The 21412-nt window shown below is 42.0% G+C and overlaps 1 long non-coding RNA gene across 1 annotated transcript in view; it reads left to right on the top strand.

Moving 5' to 3' along the window:
* Nucleotides 1-21412, top strand: part of LOC143644365 (uncharacterized) — an 85223-nt gene that overhangs the window by 45962 nt on the left and 17849 nt on the right. Inside the window, exon 2 of the long non-coding RNA XR_013156649.1 lies at nt 7400-7478. This is a non-coding gene — a long non-coding RNA (uncharacterized LOC143644365). The remainder of the gene's footprint in view (nt 1-7399; nt 7479-21412) is intronic.

Genomic DNA, 21412 nt, shown 5'->3' on the forward strand with positions numbered 1-21412 from the left:
GAAAAAAAGGTGTATCCTGCTGTTGTGGGATGTAATGTCCTATAAATGTCTGTTAAGTCAAGTTCATTTATAGTAATATAGAATATCTCTATTTCTTTATTGATCCTCTGTGTAGATGTTCTGTCCATTGATGAGAGTGGTGAATTGAAGTCTCCAACTATTATGGTATATGTGTCTATTTCCCTCTTCAGTGTTTGCAGTGTATTCCTCACATATTTTGGGGCATTCTGGTTCGGTGCGTAAATATTTATGATTGTTATGTCTTCTTGCTTAATTGTTCCTTTTAATAGTATATAGTGTCCTTCTTTGTCTCTTTTAACTGTTTTACATTTGAAGTCTAATTTGTTGGATATTAGTATAGCCACTCCTGCTCTTTTCTGGTTGTTGTTTGCATGAAATATCTTTTCCCAACCTTTCACTTTCAACCTATATTTATCTTTGGGTCTAAGATGTGTTTCCTGTAGACAGCATATAGAAGGATCCTGTTTTTTAATCCATTCTGCCAGTCTATGTCTTTTAATTGGGGAATTCAGTCCATTGACATTTAGAGTTATTACTGTTTGGATAATATTTTCCTCTACCATTTTGCCTTTTGTATTATATATATCATATCTGACTTTCCTTCTTTCTACACTTTTCTCCATGTCTCTCTCTTCTGTCTTTTTGTATCTGACTCTAGTGCTTCCTTTAGTATTTCTTGCAGAGCTGGTCTCTTGGTCACAAATTCTCTTAGTGACTTTTTGTCTGAGAATGTTTTAATTTCTCCCTCATTTTTGAAGGACAATTTTGCTGGATATAGGAGTCTTGGCTGGCAGTTTTTCTCTTTTAGTAACTTAAATATATCATCCCACTGTCTTCTAGCTTCCATGGTTTCTGCTGAGAAATCTACACATAGTCTTATTGGGTTTCCCTTGTATGTGACGGATTGTTTTTCTCTCGCTGCCTTCAAGATCCTCTCTTTCTCTTTGACCTCTGACATTCTAACTAGTAAGTGTCTTGGGGAACGCCTATTTGTGTCTAATCTCTTTGGGGTGCGCTGCACTTCTTGGATCTGTAATTTTAGGTCTTTCATAAGAGTTGGGAAATTTTCAGTGATAATTTCTTCCATTAGTTTTTCTCCTCCTTTTCCCTTCTCTTCTCCTTCTGGGATACCCACTACACGTATATTTGTACGGTTCACATTGTCCTTGAGTTCCCTGATACCTTGTTCAAATTTTTCCATTCTTTTCCAGATAGTTTCTGTTTCTTTTTGGAATTCAGATGTTTCATCCTCCAAATCACTAATTCTATCTTCTGTTTCTTTAAATCTGTCATTGTAGGTATCCATTGTTTTTTCCATCTTTTCTACTTTATCTTTCACTTCCATAAGTTCTGTGATTTGTTTTTTCAGTTTTTCTATTTCTTCTTTATGTTCAGCCCATGTCTTCTTCATGTCCTCCCTCAATTTATCGATTTCGTTTTTGAAGAGGTTTTCCATTTCTGTTCGTATATTCAGCATTAGTTGTTTCAGCTCCTGTATCTCATTTGAACTATTGGTTTCTTCGTTTGACTGGGCCATATGTTCAATTTTCTGAGCGTGATCCGTTATCTTCTGCTGGCGTCTGGGCATTTAGTCAGATTTCCCCGGGTGTTCGACCCCACAGCTTGAAAGATTTTTCTGCGCAATCTCTGGGTTCTGTTCTTCCTATCCTGCCCAGTAGGTGGCGCTCGTGGCACACGCCTGTCTGTGGGTTCCACCAGCGAAAGTTGCTGTGGGTCCCTCAACTCTGGAAAACTCTCGCCGTAGGGGAGGTTCGGCAACCTAAGCGTCTTGGAAGAATGCCAGCCGGCCCGGGGTTCCAAACGTGGGGAGGGTCGCCGGCCGTCGCAGCACAGGAGAGCGTCTGGCCAAATTAGCCAGTCGGCGCGGGGCACCAAGCGTGGCGGGAGGGCGCCAGCTGTCGCAGCCCGGGAGAGTACACTGTTCCCAGCCGACGGGGGAGTCACGTGTTTGGAAGGGACCCCCCGGTCACTGTTCTCCGCAGTCTGGGGGTTTCCGACCCAACTATCTCAGTTGTTCCGGGGGGCCTCGTGTGGTGGGGGCACCAGCCGCCGCGGCCTAAGGGGACCGCCTGTCCAATTCTACCAGCTGGCCCAGGAAGGTGGAAGGGAGGGACTCCGGTCGCTTGTCGTCCCACCCAGGAAAGCCCGTGCCCCTTGGTGATCTCACCGGACCTGGTTCTCCCAGATAGTCAGCCGTTCCAGGATGGGGTCCGCTGTCCCTTTGATCTCCGTCGTGGCTCCGGCAGCTGCTCTGTATTATCTCCACTCCCCCAGTAGCTGTTCTGGAGGAGGAAAGGTGAGGGCGGCAAGGCTGTCGAGGCTGGTGGCGGAGGAGCACGGTGAAGGCGGGGGAAGAGGGCACCGTGGTGGTTGGAGAGCAGCCGGAGCAGGAGGGGGAAGAGAGGGGAGAAGAAGGTCGGGCGGCTCGGCTGCTGCGGGGCTTGGGTGCCGCGCGGCGGGCTGGCGGAGAAAGAGAGGGGAGAAGGAGGTCGGGCGGCTCGGCTGCTGCGGGGCTTGGGCGCCGCGCGGCGGGCCGGCGGAGAAAGAGAGGGGAGAAGGAGGTCGGGCGGCTCGGCTGCTGCGGGGCTTGGGCGCCGCGCGGCGGGCCGGCGGAGAAAGAGAGGGGAGAAGGAGGTCGGGCGGCTCGGCTGCTGCGGGGCGTGGGCGCCGCGCGGCGGGCCGGCGGAGAAAGAGAGGGGAGAAGGAGGTCGGGCGGCTCGGCTGCTGCGGGGCGTGGGCGCCGCGCGGCGGGCCGGCGGAGAAAGAGAGGGGAGAAGGAGGTCGGGCGGCTCGGCTGCTGCGGGGCGTGGGCGCCGCACGGCGGGCCGGCGGAGAAAGAGAGGGGAGAAGGAGGTCGGGCGGCTCGGCTGCTGCGGGGCGTGGGCGCCGCGCGGCGGGCCTGCGGAGAAAGAGTTCTTCTTCATTTTTGAAAGATAATTTTACTTGCTAGAGTAGTCTTGGCTGACAATTAAGGACTTTAAATGTGCCATCCCACTGTCTTCTGGCCTCCATGGTTTTGGTTTACAAATCGGCTGTTAATATTATTGAAGATCTCTTTTATGTGACAAGTCACTTCTCTCTTGCTGCTTTGAAAACCCTCTCTGACTTCGGATTTTCATGGTTTCACTATAATGTGTCTTGGTATAAATCTATTAAAATCTATCTTGCTTGCGGTTTGTTGATCTTCCTAGATATGTATATTCATGTCTTTCATCCTATTGGGAAAGTTTTTGGCCACTATTTCTGCCCATTTCTCTCTCTCATCCTTCTGGGACTCTGATATTGTGGGGTTTTTTTGTATGTTGAATGGTGTCCCACAGATCTCAGAATCGGTTCATTTTTCTTTGTTAGCTTTTCTTTCTGCTTCTCACACTGCATAATTTCCATTGTCTTGTCTTCAAGTTTGCTGATTCTCTTTTTTGGGCTGTTCAAATATGCTCTTGAACTGTGTAATGATCTTTTTTCATTTTAATAAATGTACTTTGCAGCTCCATAATTTTTGTTTTGTTTCCTTTTAGAATTTCTGTCTCAATGTTTTGTTCAGATAGTGTTTTCCTACTTTTCTTCAGTTCTTTGTATGTGGATTCCTGCAGCTCATTGAACATATTTAAGACTGTTGATTTTTAAACTTTTAAATTTAAATTACTCTTGACTTTTCCAGTGTATATGCTTCCTCTGGGATGATTGCTGGAAATTTCTTTTCTTTCTGTGAATGGACCAGACTTTCCTGTTTCTTTGTGAGTTTCATAATTTTTTGTTGAGATCTGGACAATTTGGGTATTATGGTGTTGTAACTCTGAAAATCAAGTTCTCTCACTCTTCCAGGAGATTTAATGTTGTTGAGAGCTGCAGCTGTCAATTTGTGACTTTTCCAAATTATTTTTGCTCCCAAATGGAAAGTGTCAAAAGGAAGAAAAAAGAAAAATGGGTACTACTTTTTAAAGAATTCTGTCATTTTTGCCTGAGGGGGTTTGGAATAATGTCTGACCTCAGAATTGGCACCCCAGCAATCTGAAGTAGCTAATCAAAAGTAATGAACAGCAGTCAGCTTACACACCCTGGGATTTTATAGGACTAGATTTTTATAGCCCGCTTTGGCACCTGTAGACTATACCAGGAAACCTGGGCTGCAGATCCCTGCTGCTAGCTACAGTGGTTGGGGAGTAGAGGTGGTAGCCACTGCCCTGATGGTGAAATTCAGATAATTACTGCAATTTCCTCCATCTTTTCCCTGGATGCTGTACAGTGTTCCACTAGACTTCAGTGTTTGAAAATCGTTAATTCAGATACTCTATTTGAGTTCTATAGTTTTGGTGAAAGGACAGATATCTGGATCTTCCTATGCCATCAGCTTTCCATAATCATCCTCTAGTAGTCAGCAGTGAGTATTCTTGCAAGGCAAGAAGACTTCTATTATAAAGTAAAATCCTTGTTTTGTCAAGTCTCCACTTGCCTTCTCCATTCTCTTATGAATCCTGAGCATTTGCAAGGTGGCAGGAGAAGGGTAGGAGGAGAAAATATGTTAGTAGGTGGACGGCAGTAGATGCACAAGGCTTTTTTAATAAAGCAATTTTGTTCCCCTTATCAGACTTGCACATTTAAAACTGGGCAATTGATGGGATGAGGGAGGTATTCTTGAACAGAAAACAGAGCAGACAATTAATTTAAGCAATGTGAATGACAGGCAGTTGGGGTGGGAAGAGAGTAGCCCATACATTGCCTGGCAGATAAGCTGGGAAACTGGTTCTTGGAAGGGCTGAGACAACAGTGTGCAGCTGCTCTTGGCAACCTTGCCATCTGCCTGTTTTCCTTTCTGGGGCTCCCCATTGCAGTTTGGTCCTCTCTTACCTGGGCCTCTGGGCTATAGAGGAAGAGTAGGAGTCCAGAGTGTGTCTGTTCAAAGGGGTCTCAGAGGTTGTCTAGTTCATTGCTTTTCAGAATATCTGTGGCTTAAGACAGTGTTGGTTTCCTCTACCCCCATTGATGGACTCATATGAGTGTACACACATTCCCTTGCAACTTGTCACATGAATTCAACAATAGCCAAATCAGTTATAATGAGTTGAAGGGGTCCCCAAAGGTATGTCTACATCCTAATCCCTGGAACCTGTAAATAGTATCTTATCACTTTGCAGATGTGATTAAAATGAAGGGTTTTGGGGTGGGCCACAGTGGCTTAGCAGGCAGAGTTCTTGCCCGCTGTGCCGGAGACCCGGGTTCGATTCCCAGTGCCTGCCCATACCAAAAAAAAAAGAAGAAAGGTTTTTGAGATGAGATTTTCCTGGATTATCCAGGTAAACCCTAACCCTAAATGGAATCATATATATCCTTTAGATGAGAAAGGCAGAAAGATATTTGATAAATACATAGAGGATAAGGCTATATGGAAACAGAAGCAGAGATTGGGGTGCTGGGTCTGCAATCAGAAATGCCATAAGCCACCAGAACTGAAAGAGGCAAAGAATGGATTCTCTCTTAGAGTCTCCAGAGGGAGCACAGCCCTGCTAATTATGAACTATTGCCTCCAAAACTGTGAGAGAGTAAACTTGTTTTAGGCCAACAAGTTGTGGTAATTTGCCATAGCGCCACAGAAAACTAAGGTACCAGTCTATGCCTTGTTCAGCATGAGAAATCTACTGACTACAGGAATAACAAATTGCTATGAAGACTTCTAAAATCTTATTCTTATTTTCTGTACTGATTTGTATAGAGCTGTCAGCAAAAAAAGTTGGTGGATTTAGTTTATTCTCTCTCCCTTTTGGTATGGATAGGTAAAGTGAAGCCCAGAGAGAGAAAGTGGTAGGGCTGGCATTAGAAGGAAATGCCCCTGCTGCTTGGCCTAGATAGACAGGGTGTGGCTCTATCCTCTTGGGGTGAGAGGACAGGAGAGAGCTGTCTGGTAGCCTGTTCACTAGGCCAGCTGGTGTGCCTATCACAGCTCTATACCCTGTTCAGTAACAGCTAATGCCACAGTGAACCCCCCTTGATGCGCTGAACAGCGCAGAAGGCCTATGTGCCAGGGAAAACTTACAGAGCCTTTGTTGTAGGTAGTGAGCTAGGGGAAAATAACCTATAGAGGGTAGAGGACAAGGGTGAGGATCACTTCAGTATTTGTGGTTTGGGTCATAATTTCCCTTTGCAACCCAATTGTAACTTTCCTGTTTTTCTGCATAGTAAATTCTCAAGGAATACAGTCATTTAGACACTTAGGCTGATTGCATAAAGTCTAAACTCCTTAGCTTGATTTTCAGGGTTTCCTATCCAGCCTTACTTCCCACCCCTCCCTTCTACATTTTTACTCTCTGAACTTCACCGAAATCATTGCTTTCTAGTAGAGGCGGGCTAGAAGAGCTAAGGTTCCTGAAATCCCATGGTAGGTGAGTTCATGGTTGACCATCTTGAGAACCAATGGAAAAATGTGGTAAGGGGTAGAGATTGGGCATAAACCTAGGAAGTTTTCAGGAAAAAAAAAAGTTTACAGTCCATAAAATATAAAAGACAGCATAGGAAACTAAGACTTATCCTTGACATATTGCACTTCTCATTCTAGTCATGATAGGCATTGCACTATTAATCAATTATTCCTTGCTTGCTGTAATACTTTTCAGTCTCCCACCCTTGTATTTTTCAATGAGACTCTTACTTATTTTACTTTGTTATGGCTAATGGCCATATTGAAAGCCCCTTTTCCCTAGGATCTGGGCCTCCATTGTAATGTTTAATGCTGCTAGAATTTTATGAATGATTTGTTGAATCTCCTCTCTGGGGCTCACACATCTCTCTCTTCTTTTCCTCTCAGCTATTATGGGACTGTAATTCAGGCTCAGGTCATTTCTCTCATCATCTTTGTTTTTTTTCCCAAGGCTTTATTTCAGAAACTTCTATTCCTCCACCTTCCACTTTTGTTTTTTTTTTCTGGATCCAGTGCGGAATCTGTCATTTTAAAAATCATTGATGAGTTTTTGTTGTAAGAAACAGACATGCTCTCATGTCAGCTTAGCTTAGCAGAGGGCTTGTTGTAGTAATCTCAGGAATGCAGGGAGCACAGTGTGAGCAGGCCTGCTGGGAACTGGAGCAGGAAGGCCCTCTCAGGGACTGCACAGTCCTGCTTATCTCCTGTCTCTGTGTGTGTCTTGACCAGGGCTCACTGCTACCTGCCTAAATTTGCATGTCTGGATTCTGAAATGAGAAAAGAAGGGAGCCTGGGTAGCTGACTGGTGATAGGGATGCATCCACGAGTCAGTCAGCTGGGGAGGGGAACCAGGGGTGGTGGTGGAGGGAGTCCCCAAAATGGGTCCATGGGTAGGGTTTGCTTCCCCCAACACCTGTTATACGTCTTCCTCTAATTTCTCAACAGGAATAACTCTCAAGTCACCTTTTCTGGAAGTCAGTTGGCTTAAACTATTGAAACACCGGTTCTTGAAGTTGAAGAAAAGGTAAATAGAAGTAAATTTGAACTTACTAAACCTCTCTTATAATGGAAACCCATTTTGGGGGAGGAATTAGTATCCTTGCCCTCCCTCACACAAACCCATTATTGTATGTAGTATTTTAGCACTCCTTCTCTCTTTGGCTAACTTCCTATTCATCCCTCATGACCTTTATCAATTGGTCTCTCCCTGGAAAGGAAGCCATTTCATATTCCCTCCTGTCTGGCAGTGATTTCTCCTGCTTTTGAACCCCCATGGGAGTTTCTCTTTCTTAAAGGCACATATTATAATGGACTTCATGTGATCATTAGTACCTTTCCTCTGCCCTCCTCACTCTTCTCCCACAGTTGGTTAGGGACTCCTGTTCTGTGACCTCTCTGTCACAGCACTGCCACACTTTACCACATGCTTGTGTGTTTTTCTCAATAAGCTCCTCACAGCTATATCTGAATTGAGCCTGGGACACAATAGATGCTCCATACATGTTTATTGAATGAGTAAGTGACTTAATCTGCCCCACTTAAATGGTCAGCTCTTGTGTTCATTCATTTTTGTGCTACCTCTCTTTGGGCCTGTACTACAAATCACTGTTAAACAGATTCTGTTCTTTCAACATTGGCTAGACATTTCTACTCTTCTCTACATGTCCTTTGCTTTTTAGTTATTGGTGGAATAAAACTAATAGCAAAGCTTTTGTGTTTAAGTATCTGATTCTTCTTTTTCATGGGTCATTTGGGCCTGAGTGAAGAGCAATAATCCAGAAACTGAAACGTTGAGAAGAAGAAAAGGGAGGTGGCAGACAGAACAGGAAACAAGAGGCCATAGGAACCCAGCTCCCCAGCTTGCTTCTCCCTCCTGTGACTGGTGTTGACCAAATGGGAATTGCATGAGGTGGAGATTTGGTCGTACAGTGGCTGTGGTCCCCCTGTCTGCTAAATGGCAGAGCCCTCATCTGCCTGTGCAGTCCCCTGATACTTAGGACTGTGTCAATCAATGGATAGTTGACCTTTTAATGACTAGACCTTTTAACAACTGAGTCAGGAGGTTTCCTTTGTGAAAACTGTTTTTTATACTTCTGAAATATTCTTAAAATTTTCCTTACTAATTTTAGCAATTTCATTGGTCACCACCTGTATTAGTTAGGGTTCTCTAGAGAAACAGAATCAACAGGGAACACTTGCAAATATAAAATTTATGAAAGTGTCTCACGTGACCGTAGGAACGCAGAGTCCAAAATCCACAGGGCAGGCTGCGAAGCCGATGACTGGATGAACTCCACAGAAGAGGCTCACCAGCCAAAGCAGGAATGGGACCTGTCTCCTCTGAGTCCTCCTTAAAAGGCTTCCCATGATTGCATTTAGCATCACTAATTGCAGAAGACACTCCCCTTTGGCTGATTACAAATGGAATCAGCTGTGGATGTAGCTGACGTGATCATGACCTAATCCTATGAAATGTCCTCATTGCAACAGACAGGCCAGCGCTTGCCCAATCAGATGAACAGGTACCACAACTTGGCCAAGTTGACACCTGTCCCTAACCATGACACCACCCTTTTGAAAAATTTATCTTAGCCCTTCCTAGCTAATAATAATCAACAGTAATTTCCTACATTTGCAGAGATCTTTCCCTTTAGAGAGTGCTTTTCCATACATCACCAGATTTTCTTCTCCCTCCGATCTTGGGAAGTAGGTGGGGGCAAATATAATGTCTCATTTCAAAATTGGGAAACTATCTCAGAGGAGTGGGGTGTTTGCCCAACGTGAATGGAGTTGGGTCCTTTTTTCCTGTGTTATTTTGGTTCTTTCGCCTGGAAGCTGCAAACTGTTGGTGTCACAAAACCTGTGGCCTCTGTCTCATTACATCCAGTTCCCCATGTTCCTTTTAGGAAGTAGATAAAGAGCCTTGACCTTCTGTCGAGAGATGCAGTCTGACCCTGATGTATGTATGTTTTTTTTTTGACCCCCAGCTAGGCAGCCCTCTTGAAAAAGCAGATATCTTCCTCCTGAGACTTTATAGTTGGTCTTGTAATTTTTATTTTTGTTACATCTTATTTAAATTCAGAAAACTTAATTAGTTGAACACTGCTCTGTCTTGCTCTGTGAATAAACCAGAAGACATAGGGGTTTGCTCAGCTTAATCTAGCTGTATCTAATGATACTCCTTTCCTCCCTTCTCCTTTAAGTAATTACAAATGGTTCTGTTAATCAAGTTAGCAGAGCACAGTACTTTATTGCCATGTGGAATTGTTTAGTTAAATGTGATTTTAAAAAGATGCGTCAACTTTTAATTAGAGAGCAGACTGTTGAACGGTAGGTATTTTGATTTTTGTTGGGTATTTGGAAAATAGACCCATCATAATGAGATGCCAAAATGGGTTGTATCTCTCTGGTCTTTTTTGTTGAAAGACAAATGAAGCTAATAGCAAAGCTTTTGTGTTTAAGGGTCTGATTTTTCTTTTTCATGAGTGATTTGGGCCTGGGTGAAGAACCTGCATCTGCCCAAGAGTAACATTTTTCCGTGGGAGACTCTGATCTGCAAATCCCCAAACTAAGTGAGACTTCGGTGGTTTAAGTGTCGTGGGCGCAAGACCAAATACCGAGATCCTTCTGGAAATCTTTGAAAATATCAATATCAGGAAAGTAGCACACCTTTTCCAGTGCTTGTAAATGAAGAAACTATCAGGCTACATATTTTATTTCCAGTTGTGTTGTGATGCAGATACATTTTACTGCTAAGATTATGATTTTCTTAACATCAAAGTTTGTATCTGTGTTACCAAGGATCACCATAGAAGCAACCTGCATGTGTCCTGGCTGAATTTGGCTTCATAAGCACCTCATGTGGTTGTACCCCTTCTTGAGCCAGTGCACGGGCAGGACATAAAGCACCCTGAGAGGTGGGTGGGGACAGTCATCAGTGGGGCAGCCTTAAGGCACCATCATTCCGCATTGCTCCTTCTATGGTTCTGTGACATTTAAAAAATATATCTTTATAGCCCTTAGTAAACTTGTGGCGCCTAAAACTTAATGTGTCCAAATTTTGACTACTGGTCTCTCCCATAGCCTCTTTCCAGACCTCCCCTCTTTGCACCATCTCTCTAAGGTGTACAGTTCTTAACTCACTTTTTCAAATTAGAAACCAGAAGTCATCTTACAATGCTCACCTTTCTCTTCCTCCAAATCACCAATTTTTAACAATACTTCCTAAAGTAGATCTTGAATCCATCTTCTACACTTTCAAGTCTAAGCCAACATCATGATTTGCCTAGGTTAATGTAAAATCCTTTTTATTAGTTGCCCTGCTTCCACATTTCCCCATTTCACTCATCAGTTTGGACCCAAAGTGAACTTGAAAAATGCCTGTCATATAATTTCACTTCCCACCTCAAAACCTCTCCTCTGCACTTGGATGAAGCCCATAAGCCCAGCATGGTCCATGAAGAGGGCTGCATAGTCTGGCCCTCAGACTTGGCTAGAGATTCCATGGCATTATTGGTATCATATTTAAGTAACTTGGTGAGACATTTTCTCCCTTCACTCTTAACTTTCTTGGCATATCACAGCAACTTCGGTTTTCAGATCAATTTAAAATAACTGTGAGGCTCTCAGAAGTGTACTTAGAGTTGATATTGTATTCTGGGAAATGGGACAGTAGTGATTTGATCCTTCAAACTCCAGAATATCAATTCCTCAAACACAGGGACCACTATTTCATTTGGAACCTGTTTTAGTTTTTAAAACTGCTGGCATGCAATATACTAGAAATGGAGTGGCTTTTAAAAAACGAATTTATTAAGTTGCAAGCTTACATTTCTAAGGCTGTGAAGTGTCCAAATTAAGGTATCAACAAGAGGTTACTTCTACTCAAGAAAGGCTGATGCCACCCAGAGTACCTCTCAGCTGGGAAAGCACGTGGCTGGCATCTGCTGGGGTATTTGGCTTCTGAACACCTCTCAGCCAGGAAGGCATATGGGGATGTCTGCTAGCTTTCTCTCCCGGCTTCTTATTTCCTGAACCTCTCCCAGGGACATGTTCCTTCTTTATCTCCAAAGGTCTCTGGCTGTGTGGGCTTTAAAGCTTTTTCCAAAATGGTTCCCTTTTAAAGGACTCCAGTAAGCAACCCCACCTTGAATAGGTGGAGACACAGCTCCATGGAAACCACCTAGTCAAAAGGTACCACCTACCCAACCACCCACAATTGGATGGGTCATATCTCCATAGAAATGATAAAAAAGATCCCATCCAGCAATGTTGAATCATATTAAAGAACATGGCTTTTCTGGGAGGTACACAACAGTTTTAAACCAGCACAGAACCTTAATTAGTCAATAACAAATATGTAATCAACTAAAATTGTAATTTCCCCTATAACTTCCCGACTATCCCCTTTCTATTCAAGTATTTTGACATGTGGAACAACATTTTAGCTCAGAAAATCATGAATGAAATTTGAGTGTAGGCTGGTAACAACATTCTATAGGGGGAAACAGAGCTAAATATTAGTATACAGGTTTCTTTTTTAAACACATTCTTCTGCCCTGAAACCCATTTGTTTTGTGTTCTAGTTTGCTAGCTGCTGGAATGCAATATACCAGAAATGAAATGGCTTTTAAAAAGGAGAATTTAATAAGTTGCTAATTTACAGTTCTAAGGCTGAGAAAATGCCCCAATTAAAACAAATCTATAGAAATATCCAATTTAAGGTATCCAGGGGAATGATCCCTTGGTTCAAGAAGGCCGATGATGTTTGTTTCTCTCTCAGCTGGAAGGGCACATGGCGAACATGGCAGCATCTGCTGGCTTTCTGATGGCTCTACAAAAAGAGACTCTCCAAAATGTTTCCTGTTTTAAAGGATTCCAGTAAGCAACTCCACCTTCAAAGAGTGGAGACATATCTCCTTGGAAATCATCTAATCATAAGTTACCACCCACAATTGGGTAGATCATATCTCCATGGGAAAAATCAAAATGCTCCCATCTAGCAATATTGAATGAGGATTAAAGGACATGGCTTTTCTGGGGTCCACCACAGATTCAAACTGGCACATTTTGAGCTTTACTTTTGTATGTTTGTTGAGCTATGCAGACATAAACATACACCTGAAAAGTCTTGAGTTCAGCAGTATTCCCCAATTTTCTCAGGCCTTCCGTTTCAGAGTTATGGGAATTTGGAAATTTGGAAATTTGGAAATTCAGGCTGCTTTTGGTGCACTATGGCTTCAAATTAAGACAACTTTTCTGTGATTTTGAATTTGAAGTTTTTTGTGGTATCAGTTTGATGGGTCACCCTGGTGGAGTAAAAAGTGAAGTTTGTAATGGGAATGTTAGACAAGGTGATCTTAATGCAGTATGAAGAGTGCTACCATGGTGTTCATTATCAGGTGTCCCACGATCACATACCTGGGGATTGGAATGTCATGAAATACTTTTAAGATTTTGTGGCTCTTGAGATGGGGCCTGAAGGAGGAGTTTGCCCAAAAAGGAGTAACTGGGAGAAAGTTGTAAAAAGGCATTTCAGATAGCTGTGTAGATGGAGATGCAGGGAAGTCAGCAAGAGCACGGCATGCCCAGGGAACTACAAGGAACATTGCTGTGACTGCTGCAATTGAAGGCATGGGGTTGGGGGAACAGAGCCTAAAAGTGCACGGGAGCCAGTTCATGTAGGTTAAGGGGTTTGGATTTTATTCTGAGGACGTGGAACACCACTATGGAATTTTATGGTAGGAAGTTATTGAATCAGATTTGCTTTTTAGAATAGGGATTCTGTAGACATGGACACTACTTCTAAGGCTTCTTCTAGATAGCTGTGATCCAGTCAAGACAAACAAGTGCTTCCAGTTCTTAGTGTGAGACTTCCAATTTCAAAGATGTCCAAGTTTAAGCTGTGACTAGGAATCACAAAAATGTTGATAAAATTTAGTGAAGTGCATTTGGTGTTTAGTTAGTGCCCTGCTGGAGTTTTTGGGTGACCGTTTCACGTTCTGCTGGAAATCCGGCTGCCTCACCATGCTTGCCTGTGGTATGTTTCAGCCTCCTACGAAGCATGGACAAACACAATTGGAGTTGCTATAACTGGAATTCCTGCAGTGTTTGAATGGACACTATTATTGTAACATCAGTGTGGTCTTGATTTGTGACAATTTTTAATTGTTGGGAATCTAGTTTTTAATTATCAATAACTGTTAAGAACTTGATTTTCTCATTATTAATTTGGCAGTATTTGGGTGTTTGTTAACTGAAATTCGTGTGTAGTGTTGCATATTTATTTCAGGGATGCTTTTTGGCTTATAAATTCTCAATAACTAGATGTTAAAACATGTATGAAGTTTAAATGTCACCCATATACCTTTGCTACAGCAGCTGTAGACATCTTTTACATTTACTACTACAGTGATTGAAGCACCCATATTATCGCATTGTATTTTGCTGGTAAGGGGAGAATGCATTGAATGTGTAAGTTGTGATATCCTTTGCTTTACCTTCATGGACAAGGATTTTAGAAAGAATTAGATGTGATTTGAGAAAGGGGTGAGGTTGAAGGCAGGGAAACACAGGTTAGGAGGCTTTGAACATATCCTCATGATCAAAGGCAAGGGCCTGAATTAGTGGCAGCAGGGATGGAGAAGAGGGGATATGTTTGAGAGATGTTTAGGATAAGAGATTGGCTAGACTTGAAGAGCAATTTGATGTAGAGGATGAAGGAGAAGGGGAAGGGGTCCATGAAAACCTCCAGACTTCTTGCTTGAGCGATGGTAGTAATAGGAGCAGACTTTTGTCATTCAGCAAGCACTTAAACACCTCCTAGGAAAGGTAGACAATAAATGCTTAACTCTCTAAAAATGCAGAGTGAAAGAAGGACCGTTTTAAAGGCATAAGCAGCAAGTGAATGATGCAATTTATTTTGGTTAAGGGGATCAGGAAAGTTTTCTCAGAGGTGGGAGTACGTTTAGACAAGCCGAGATGAGAAGGCCACAAAATAGGCAGATGTGTGGCATGTTCTTACACTGTGTGCAGAGCTGCAGGAGTGCAATTGTGGTTGACATGATGAAGGGAAAGGGCTTGGGCTCAGCCCAGGGAGGGCCTTAAAGGCCTGGCGAGTCTGTACTGTGCTTTGTTGGCAATGGGAAGCCACTGAAGGCTTTTTCTTAGGAGACTGAGAGCAGACCTTGGTTTACATGAAATCAGTCTCTCAGGACTGGAAGTTGAAGATAGGAAGACATCTGGGTGAGAGATGATAAGGACTCAGTTATGGCAGGCACGAGTATGTGTGTGTGTCTGTGCAAGTGTTTATGTTATTTGGGGAATGAGATATAAATCTCAGAAAGAGAATAATCACCTCTTGATAAACTACTGAACAGGAGTCAGGTGCAGGCAGCAAGAGAAAAGAGGAGTTGAAGATGACTTGGAGATTTCTCTCCTAGTTGGGGACAGATGGGCCTTAGTTGATCGTGTTCCTCAGTGCTCTCTGTGGCCCAGGGTCATTCCTGACTTTGAGGACTCTGTGCAGACTGCAGATGAGTTAATGGCAAAATCTGTAAGCCTTGTCTTCAGGGCTTGAAAGCCTTCTTATTCTGTACCCTTTGCCTGAGCCATCTTTATCTAGTGTTCAGTTTGATAAGTCAGCTTAAGGTTCTGTGAGCAAGTGGACATTTAAATTAAAGATCAAATATACGGTTACTCTATGAGTGACAAACTCTAATCAGATCAAGTTCATTGCCTGAAGGGGTCATTCTTCTATCCCCAAATCAACTCTTAGGAGACTCCACAGAGTACTGATATACCACTGTATAAATATTTGATAGAGCCTGCCTTACTGCCTGTCTTGTGCAGGGCATTTGAATTTTGGCAGGAATTAAGGCCTGCGATGAAGCACAAATGATAGAATTTGAGACACTTGCCAGTGGTTTAGAGTTAGATGATTTCACCTCCTCTTTCTTTCTTCTTTCTTACTGTACCTTGGCCCTATTCTTGCCCTGGCTAACTTGTTATCCTTGAAAACTTTCAGACGTGCTTCTGCCTCAGAGCCTTTGCCCTTCCCTTCCCTGTCTGGTAACCTCTTCCCTGGTTTGCCCCCACTTTTCCCTCAGGCCTCTGCTTTTTAATCAGAGATGCAGTGCCTGGCAACCCTCTTCATATTGTGGCACATCCCTCTACTCTTTGTCACCTTATAAGGTATCATTTTTCATCATAGCACTGTATTCCTTGACATAATTACATACTTTTTTGTTCATTGTTTTCCTCCACTAGAAGGTAAGTTCCATGAGAGCAGGAACTTTTTGTTCATTGTTTTATTCATGGTCCTAGAATAGTACCAGGCATATCAAGGTTGACTAGTGTTTGGTGACTCGAAGAATAAAATCAGATGGGTCAGTCAGTCAATCAGTCTGTGTTTTCACAGCAGTTAAGCACAGCAGTTACCACAATTTATGTCTGGATTGTGGTAGATGCACATATGTGTTTGAATGATGAATCTGTGAGTGAATGAATGAATGAATCTGTATATGATTAGCTAGTGTCCAACACTTGGCGTTTGTTAAGTCCTGAATAAATAAATGAATGAATAAGAGAGCTTACCTATCCCTTTCTAAGACTGACCCTCTAGATGTGGTCAGTTCCCAGTTTCTTTATTTAAGGAAGGCTCCTTTGTGCAGTCTTGGGTGAGTATGGTAGCTGTTCATGTCTGGTAAATTGAGTCAGCCTCTCACTTTTCCCTCTCAGTATGTCTGCTGTCAGCCAGGCTCTGTAGTTAATTTACTATAATCTAGTTTAGAGATGAGTTTTTAATTTTAAAGATGCTGTAAGCAACTGGTACTTGTGGTATCTTGGCTGTTAATGAAGTTCAGGCCTAAAAGAACTTGAGGATTGCATTATATATCTAGGAATGATGGGGCTGACAGCCAATGCCTGCCACAGAATCGAGAGAACAGGCAGATCAGTTCTGCAGAGTTGGTTTCTTTAAATCCCAGGGTGCAGCACAGTGCACATTGGGTGGGCAGACCCAGCCACAGGATAAGTGGGCACAATTATCTTCAAGGGTTAGTTCCATACAACGATTTGAAGAAAATAACATTAAAAAAGAAATTAAAACAAATATAGGCATCTTTTGGAGGCGAATTCAGCATAGCTTAATGGTTAAGAGCAGGGCTCTGGAACCAGATTACTTCATTTAAATGTATCGCACCATATACTTGGTTTTTGGTCCTAGGCAGGTTTCTTGACATCTTAGACTCATTTCTCTTGAGGTGGGAGCCTTTGCTTCAGCACACCCTCAGCATAGGGTTGTTGTCAGATTCAGTGAGAGTCATGTAAGGCTTTTACTGTAATACTGTGCACATTGTAAGTAAACAAGAGCTAATGTTATTTGTAATCACTTGACATTTTAAGATGAAAAGGGAGACAAGTGGAATTTTATTCTTGTACTACCTGTGCTCAAGACCTAGCCTCCAGGGATAAACATTCACTCATCTCTGCCACATTTCAGTGGAAAAGTTAGCAATACACTGTCTTTTACAAAGCTAATGAATACAGTTTGCTGGCATGCATATTTCCATGAATTCTTCTACCAACCTTGCCTTAGTATTGAGCTATCATTAACAGAGGTTTAAACTGGTGATGCTTTTAGTACCTGCTTTTTTTTTGTCCCCCTCACCCTCCTATTATTTATCTTTTATCCATAATTTTTTACTCATTTGTTGATTCCCTGGATAAAAGTAGCATCAGACACAAGGTTTTCACAATCACATAGTCGCATTGTAAAAGCCATATTGTTACAAAATTGTCTTCAGGAATCAAGGCTACTGGAACACACCTCAACAGTTTCAGGTACTTCCCTTCAGTCACTCCAATATACCATAAACCAAAAAGGGATATCTAATGCAAAAGAATAACCTCCAGGATAACCTCTTGACTCTGAAATCTCTCAGCCACTGAGACTTTATTTTGTCTCTTTTCTCTCTTCCCTCTTTTCATCAAGAAGGCTTTCTCAATCCTAGGATCCTGGGTCTAGGTGAATCCTGGGAGTTCTCCCTGTCCCATGTTGCCAGAGAGATTTACATCCCTGGGAGTCATGTCCCATGTAGTGGGGGAGAGCAGTGAGTTCATCTGCCAGGTTGGCTTAGAGAGGGAGAGAGACCACATCTGAGCAACAAAAATGGTTCTCTGGGAGTGACTCTTAGGCATAATTATAAGTAGGCTTAGCCTGTCCTTTGCAGGAATATATTTCGTAGGGGTGAACCCCAAGATAGAGGGCTCAGCCTATTGATTGTTGTCCCTACTGCTTGCGAGAATATCAGGAATTCTCCAAATTTGGGGTAAGTTGAATATTTCCTCCTTTTCCCCAGCTCCCCAAGGGGACTTCGCAAATACTTCTTTATTCACTGCCCAAATTAATCTGGATTATATCTGGGCATTACACTAACCTGGACAATCCAACAAGAGTTCACTCCCTATTCAAGATTCCATGTACTTACGGTGTCCAACTAAACTGACCATACAAGTTACATTAGGTAATGCGTTACCCAAAATATAAATTTTGTATCAAATAAACATCTCTCCCTTTGGTCTTACATAGAAGTTGAAATTTTAAAATATGGATGATATCATCATTTACCTTGTCTTCTTGTCTACCCCAGTCCTATCCAGATCAGCATCATTCATATCTCTAGTTGAAGTCTGATCCCTTTTTCAACTTTTTAAACAGTTCCTGTATGGGCTAGTGCTGACTGCCATAGCTCCAGAGTTCTAACTCTGGTCTCAGGAGTCACATAAATATATCCAAAGTTTCTGGGAATGACCAGGTTATATACAAACAGCTCAGAATCTCAGAATTTAGAAATAACAGTTATAGCTTCTAAATATATGTGACCTCTGTAAGAGCTTACAATCTAGGACCCTTTTCAGTAGTCCCTGATCTGATAATCCATGATCTCAACTTCAGTTCACTGAGTTTTTATGCTATAGTTAATCCATGTCATGGTCAGGTTCATGTGTCAGCTTGGCCAGGTGGTTGTATCTGTTTGTCTGATTGGGCAAGTGCTATCCTGTCTTTTGCTATGAGGACATTTCATAGAATTAAATTATGATCACATCGCTACATCCACAGCTGATTCCATTTGTAATCAGCCAAGGGGAATGTCGTCTTTAATGAGTAATGCTTAATCTAATCACTGGGAGCCTTTTAAGGAGGGTTCAGAAGAGACGAGTTCTCTTCTTGCTACATCTGGCGAGCCTCTCCTGTGGAGTTTGTCCAGACCCTCCGTTGGAATCATCAGCTTCACAGCCTGCCCTACAGATTTTGGATTCTATGTTCCCACAGTTACATGAGACAATTTTATGAATTTTATATTTATGAATATTTCCTGTTGATTCTGTTTCTCTAGAGAACCCTAACTAATACAGGCCATATGAATGAGGCATAATATTTGCTTCATTGATACTTTTCGTTTCTGACATTTCATTCAACATACAGTCCTTAAGGTTTGTGCATTTACCTCGTTGCATGCCTGACAACTTCATTCCTTCTTGGGCCACTCAGTAGTTCATTGTATGCAAACACCACAGTTCCCCCTTCCATTCCTTTGGCATTGTACCTTTAGGCCACCTTCATCTATTGTGAATTGGTGAACAGTGTTGTAACACAAGTGTGCAAATGTCCATTTGTGTCCCCACACTCAGTTCCTCTAGTTATGTACTGAGCAACAGGGTAACAGGATCATATGATAACCCCACCCCTAGCCTCCTGTGGAGCCACCACACTGCCCTCTAAGGGGCTGTAGCTCTCAGTTTCCCTACTAACAATGAATAGGTACATCTCTTTCTCTGCATTTTTTTCTAGCACTTGTTTCGCTATGTTCATTTTTAAACAGTTTTATCTGCACATCATATAATCCAACCTAAGTAAATAGACATGCCTTTACCACCATAATCCACATGAAGACATTTTCTTTTCTTCCACGAAGAATTCATACCCCTCTCCCATATGCCCTGCCTGCTGAAATTTAGTTGTGGCATAATGCCTTTGTTAAATTCAGTGGAAGCATATTACAGCGATACTGCTGACTATAGATCCTAACTTGGATTGATTGTAGTTTTTCCTGTATACCATCCATTTTCAAAACCTTACAGTCTTCACATTCATTTGTCAAGGGATTTGTTCTCCCTCATGCAAAAACTTTTTTTTATTTGTACACTTAATCACCATCACTGTCTACTCTAAGCATTCTTAAATTATACCATCTCAGTCTTTATCCTCTATCTTTCCTTCTGGTTTCATATGTGGCCCCAGCCCTTCTCGCTCAATTATATATTCAGTTTCATTCATTTTACTTATTATTGTGGTACAATCAGGTAGTGTTGTGCTGTCCATTTCTGAATTTTTCCCATTGTACAATCTGTACTCTTTCAGCACCAAATACCCAATCTCTACCCTATCTCTATCTCCTGATAACCTGTGTTCTTAACTTTAACTACCCAAGTTCATTCATTAATATTAGTTCATATTAGTGACACCACATGGCATCTGTCCTTTTGATTCTGGCTAATTTCACCCAGCCTAATATCATCAAGGTTCATCCACATACTTACATGCTTTGTTTCTTTATTCTGTTTTACTGCTGCGTAATATTCCATTGTATCTCTATATACCATAGCTTGTTTAGCCACTCATCCATTGGTGGATATTTGGACTGTTTCCATCTCTTGGCAATTATAAATAAAGCTATAAACATTGATGTACAAATGTCTGTTTGTGTCCTTGCCTTCAGCTCCTCTGAATATATACCTAGTAATGGGATTGCTGGATCATATGGCAGCTCTATAATTAACTTCTTGAGGAAACATCAAACTGCCTTCCAGAGTGGTTGTATCATTTTACATTCCTACCAACAGTGGGTTAAGCATGCCTCTTTCTCCACACCTCTCCAGCACTTGTTTTCTGGTTTTTTTTTTTTAATAATAGTAAATCTAGTGGGTGTCAGATGATACCTCATTGTCGGTTTTTTTTTTTTTACTTTTTTTATTGTATAGTATAACATATATGCAAAGCAAAGAAATAAAAAAGCAGTAGTTTTCAAAGCACTATTCGAAAAGTGCTTACATCATAGATCCCAGAGTTTGTCATGGGCTACGATACAGTCCTCTCATATTTTTCATGCTAGTTGCTCCAGAATGTAGGAGGCTAGAGGGCTTATATACTTTTTTTATCATCACAATCGACTTTTATTTCCTTCTTTTTTTGTGAACAATAATGTATATACAAAAAGGTATAAATTTCCAAGCACAGCACCACAATTAGTTGTAGAACATATATCAGGCTTTGACATGGGTTACAGTTTCGCAATTTTAGGTTTTTACTTCTTGCTGCTATAAAATACTGGAGACTAAAAGAGATATCAGTATAATGGTTCAGCATTCATATTCATTTGTTAAGTCCTATCTTCTATGTATAATTCCACCATCACCTTTGATCTTTCCATACATCTCATTGGGGTTATTTGGGCTATGGCAGTTCTAAATTTTTGATATTGGGTCTGTTACTAATATGGGGTAGGGGAATGGAACTGTCTGATGTTCTGGAGAGGCTGGGCTAGGTTTTAGGACTTACCTGAACAAGGACCCATTTGGAGGTTGTAGGTTTCTGGAACGTTATTCTAGTGCCTGGAACCCTTGTGGAATCTTATATATTGCCCTGGTTGTTCTTTAGGATTGGCTGGAATGGTCCTGGTTGGGGTTTTGCAGGTTATGATAGGTAGCAAGGTCTACCTGAAGCTTGCGTAAGATCAACCTCCAGAGTAGCCTCTCAATTCTATTTGAGCTCTCTCTGCCACTGATACTTTATTAATTGCACTTCTTTTCCCACTTTTGGTCAGGATGGAATTGTTGATCCCATGGTGGCAGGTCTGGATTCATCCCTGGGAGTCCTCTCCTATGTCACCAGGGAGA

Source organism: Tamandua tetradactyla, chromosome 8, assembly GCF_023851605.1.
Source record: "Tamandua tetradactyla isolate mTamTet1 chromosome 8, mTamTet1.pri, whole genome shotgun sequence".
Lineage (NCBI taxonomy): Eukaryota > Metazoa > Chordata > Mammalia > Pilosa > Myrmecophagidae > Tamandua > Tamandua tetradactyla.